We start from the raw sequence: 5,433 nt of genomic DNA on the forward strand, positions 1-5,433 counted from the left end.
GGGCATCTTTTGGGTATATGCCCAAGAGAGGTATAGCTGAATCCTCAGGCAGTTCAATGTCCAATTTTCTGAGGAACCTCCAGACTGATTTTCAGAATGATTGTACCAGTCTGCAATCCCACCAACAATGGAGGAGTGTTCCTCTTTCTCCACATCCTCGCCAGCATCTGCTGTCAGCTGAGTTTTTGATCTTAGCCATTCTCACTGGTGTGAGGTGGAATCTCAGGGTTGTTTTGATTTGCATTTCCCTTATGACTAAAGATGTTGAACATTTCTTTAGGTGTTTCTCAGCCATTCGGCATTCCTCAGCTGTGAATTCTTTGTTTAGCTCTGAACCCCATTTTTAATAGGGTTATTTGTCTCCCTGCGGTCTAACTTCTTGAGTTCTTTGTATATTTTGGATATAAGCCCTCTATCAGTTTGAACACGATTCTTAAGTACAGTTTTAGGATGGGTCAGTGTCTGACAACAGGTACTTCCTATTGGTTTGGCTTGAGAACTCTGAAAGACCTCATTTACACATTCAGGGGCGTGGTCCTGCTTCTGTGACTGATCTGTCTTGCACATATGTGACCTTTGGTCACATCCTCACCTGTGGAGGAGGGGCTTGGGGCGTTGCCCTATGTAAATGACCTGCCTTAAACCTTTCTACAGGGGCCTGTGGGGGGGGGCTGGGGCTACATGAAAAGGCCCTGGTCTCCTGGACGACTGGGAATGTGCCTGCCATCCCTTTTCGGGTCCCAGGGGATTTGAATTATCTCAACCAGGAATCAGGGTACCTTTCACAGCCTGCTGCCCTACGATTTCCCCTATCAAGGGAAAAGCATAGAGCCCTTACACAGCTGGTAGAAAAACAGCTGGTGCTACAATATTTGCTGGCAATTAACAAAACCATGCAAGTCTGGGGTTCACCACAAAGAGGGTTACCACACATCTCAGCCATCTCTGCCAATGTCCCGCTATTAGCAATAGACAGGTCTTCATTATAATGAGATACCTAAAGGCCTAGAGGCTTAGCCAATTCTCAGCTTAGCCTTTCTTCCCATACACTCCTCTCTGCAAAAGGTTTTTAAACTCAGGGTTGCCCTAAGAGGTCCCGCCGCTGTCGGTAGCTGTAGAGAAGTCCTTCATTTACAGAGCCTCGTACTAATCTCCCATGGAAGGACTCTCTTATGTTCCCTGCTGCGGCTGCCATTAATCCCAAGCCTACAGCCAACCACTGACAAGCCAAGGACTCATGCCACGGGACCAAATGGAGTTCCCCCATTTTCTCTCTGCTCCGGGCAAATCTCACCCGCGGGCCCCCATTCTGTCCCCAGCTCTTCTGAAGCATCCAGCAGGGCCTGGGTGTCCAAGAGCCTGGGAACCAGACCGCCCTGGTCTGGTCTCAGGTCCCGAGATCCCCAAGCCAGCTCCAGTTATCTTTCCCCGAGCTTCCCCAACCCCAGAGTGGTGTCTCATAGCCCAACATCCGCCCATTGGCTGCATGGGCCAAGAGTGGTCAAAATTTTCATTTCCTGCCTCCCCAGCGGCGGTGCTGTTTTTCTACCAGCTGTAGTAGAGCAGACGCTGGACGCGTCCCCCCACCCCCCCACCATTAACCCAACAACTCCCTCTGTCCCTGACTGTCCTAGATTCGTAATTAACCTGTTATTTTCTCCCTCGGCCATCCAAAACAGAGTTAAAGGATGCCTTCCATGACTAAACTCCTCCAACACTCTTGCTTTTCTAGGATCACAACAGTAGACCAATGTGCTCCCAAGCAAACCAACACAGGCTTAAGATATGTCACCCATCCTATGCAGACACCCACCTGCTAGGGTTCTGCTCCTCTGTTGTGATCACCCTACAGGTTTTTCTACAGTACCGTTCTCACAGATGCAGCTGAGACCAAATGTTATGTCCTCGGACCTGACCGGGACAACAAAGCTGGCTTCCTCCAGACACCTCACCTGACTGAAGACTCCCGAGACACACGCTGAGATCCAAGATGACAGCTGAAACCCATAGACTTGGGAGCCTCCAGCTACAGATGAACTCTCTTGCCAAAACCAAATGGCTACTGAACTTGGGGAAAGTTACATGATATTAAGGAAAATATGATGTATAGCTAGATTAATCTAATGTTATTTAAAACCAACATTAATACCTTCAAACTGTACAACCCATGGGGCAATTACTTGGTTCAATGATCCTTCGTCCTCACAGCCACCACCCTGATCCCTCATTACCACTATAGCTTAGTTGTGCTATCCCTCCAGCCTGTTTAGTGTTTTCTTTTGATACTTCAATCCCACCCAAAAATTTCACTATAAATGACACCTTCCATTAAAAAAAAAAGTTAAAGGGGGAATTGTATGGCAGCAGGCTGTGAAAGATACGCTGATTCCGGGTTGAGATAGGTTGAATCCCTGGGAACCCTAAAAGGGCTGGCAGGTACATTCCCAGTCTCCTAGGAGATCAGGACCATCTCACATAGCTGCAGCCCCCCACAGGCTCCTGTAGAAAGGTTTGAGACAGACAATTCACATAGGGCAATGCCCCAAGCCCCTTTACCACAGGTGAGGACATGACCACAGGTCACATAGGCACAAGACAGATCAGTCATAGAAGCAGGACCACGCCCCCGAATGTGTAGATGGGGTCTTCCCAAGCTCTCAGGCCAAACCAATAGGAAGTACCTACCTGCTGTCAGACACTGACCCATCCAAAAACTGTATTTAAGAATTGTGTTCAGAAGAATTAAAGGTGTGCATGAATTATTCCATTGTCTGAGAGCTTCTGTCACAAGAGCTGTAACACTGCCGCTTAGGGAAGAGATCAGCTCTTCTGAAATCACTGCCAGAATTTCCCCTGTACCCCTTGCAGGCTAATCAGTCTCCTGCTGGCTCAGCTGGGCCCAAGCAACTGAAGTGGCAGTGGTAGAAAGGAGAAGGACCAGTAGCAGAGGGGGCGAAAGCTGTTCCCCCTCTCTGCCTGAGTTCTTTCCCCCTTGCCCAAATCCGCACACCTAGCTGGGCCAGAGATCTCCGTGGAAAACCTCTAGCATGTGGGGGCCCACATCCCTCTACTGGCCTCGCAACTTCAAAGAGGAAAGGAGATCACTAGTTGTCCAACTGAGAGCCAAAGGTAGGCTTTGAAAGCAGCTGATGGCCTAAGGATGCTGTAAAAGTGATGGTGTTTGAAACTCTGCACTCACTTTGACTTCCTCTTGGCGTATAGCTTTAATACTAGCAGGCATAGGAGGATTATGAGGAGATGTCCAACTGCCTCAGACGTCTCAGCTGGAACAAGCCATACGCAAACTTTCCAGGTAAGCTCAGCTGGGTAAGTTGATGCAAGTCTGACTGAATAGTCATCTACTCAACCTACAAACAACCATGAACAACTAGTCACACTGTGTAAAGCAACTGGCTTTCGATGTGGTTTGTTATGTAGCAAAAAAGTAGGGTGTTGCGGCAAAATAGAAAAGGGGGCAGAACAGTTTTTGCACCTACAGTGGTGATTGCTCTCTCACTAGTTTTGGCTCCAGTAGGACATTGACAATAGTGCTAATTGGGCTGGAGAGATGGCTCAGTGGTTAAGAGCACTGACTGCTCTTCCAGAGGTCCTGAGTTCAATTCCCAGCAACCACATGGTGGCTCACAACCATCTGTAAAAGAGATCTGATGCCCTCTTCTGGTGTATCTGAAAACAGCTACAGTGTACTTATATATAATAAATGAATACATCTTTAAAAAAAAAAAAGAAAGAAAATCGTGCTAATTTATCTCAGCGGCTCCACGCTGCCCCCAAATACTCTCTGACCCAGGCGGTCTGAGAGCCATTCAGTGCAGCACCCTGCCAAGCCACCCTGTCCTTACTCACAGCTCTTTTGGCGGGTCACTGCCATGCCATTTTCACACAGAGACTGCCTATCTCAAGGCTTTCTTACTGTGGATTCAATTAAGTCACCACATGAAAGAACACACCACACAATATCCTCTGATCCAATTGATAAGATGTAATTTGCCCACCTAGACAGCACAAAATCCTGCATATACCCATCCCTTAAAAATAGTCATAACAGGGGGCTGGAGAGATGGCTTAATGGTTAAGAGCACTGGCTGCTCTTCCAGAGGTCCTGAATTCAATTCCCAGCAACCACATGGTGGCTCACAACCATCTGTAATGGGATCTGATGCCCTCTTCTGGTGTGTCTGAAGACAGTGACAGTGTACTTATATAAATAAAATAAATCTTTAAAAAAATAGTCATAACAATTTGTATCTATGTGCAGAGAAGAATCTTAACATCTGCCACCATGTTCTCCCAGCTCCTCCCTCTTCACTCCAGCCTTCTCTCTCCTTTCTAAAACTTTTCTTCCACCCATCCTTCCATCTCATCCAATGACAAGCCTAGTTCTATCCTGCACCTGCCTTCCTGCAAAATGATATCAACCTACACTTCACCCTTTCTGTCTAATTAAAAACAAAACAACACTTTTCTCTCAAATGTAAGCTGAACACAACTATTATCATTTGGTAATTTAAAAGTATAAAATACACCTAACACCCAGTCCAACATTTTATCAGTTAAACAGAACATTTAGTTATCCATTCCAGCTTAAGAAAGGCTTAAAATCCATGTCATGTCCTGGCTAGTTTGTATACTACCTGATAACTATCTAATTAAATATGTATTTTCAAAGTTAAACAGCCTGTCTAGGTTATAAGACTATAACTAGTTTCGATCCCGTCAGAAATCTGAGAATGACCAATATTGTCTGAAACTATAGGAAGCCTAACACAGCTTCCCAAACTGAGACATGTTGAAGAGACAACTGTCTACTTGTACAGTCCCCTGTAGTAACACATGAGAGCACGTGTATAGCCTTCTGGCCTAGGGTCATCTGACAGACTTTTGAAATGCAGAATTGCGCAGGGCTGATTATTCTGGCTGGGCAGAAATTATCAGTCAACTATTCTGCAATGTGTCTTCTTTGGACAGTATTTCCTCTGTAGAAGAAACCGGCAATTTCTGCCCAGTAGCTACCTAGCAAATGTATTATTACCTCACCTGGAGGGGAAGATGTTCAATTTCTTCTTTGAGTCCACCAAAGGGGAGCTGTTAGAAGCAGACAATGTCTCAACAAATGATAACTAACAATAAGTGTCACTTTTTTTTTTGATTTCTGATGTTTTTGAAAACCATTTAACTATGTAAGTAACCTGGACTGTTGTCCATTAATTATCTTAATAAATTATCTTGAAAGCACTCTAACAATAAATTTAGAGCCATGAATTTGGAATCTGGCCCTTAACTCGCATGTTTAATCATCTCAGATTAATTTTTTTAATAGCAGTAAAGAACTGGGTATAAGCTTTGTATACTTAAATGTGTTGTAGAGGCACAAGGCCTCTGTATGAGAGTAACAATATTAATTTTAAATTT

This window comes from Rattus norvegicus, chromosome 5 (assembly GCF_036323735.1).
Source record: "Rattus norvegicus strain BN/NHsdMcwi chromosome 5, GRCr8, whole genome shotgun sequence".
Classification (NCBI taxonomy): domain Eukaryota; kingdom Metazoa; phylum Chordata; class Mammalia; order Rodentia; family Muridae; genus Rattus; species Rattus norvegicus.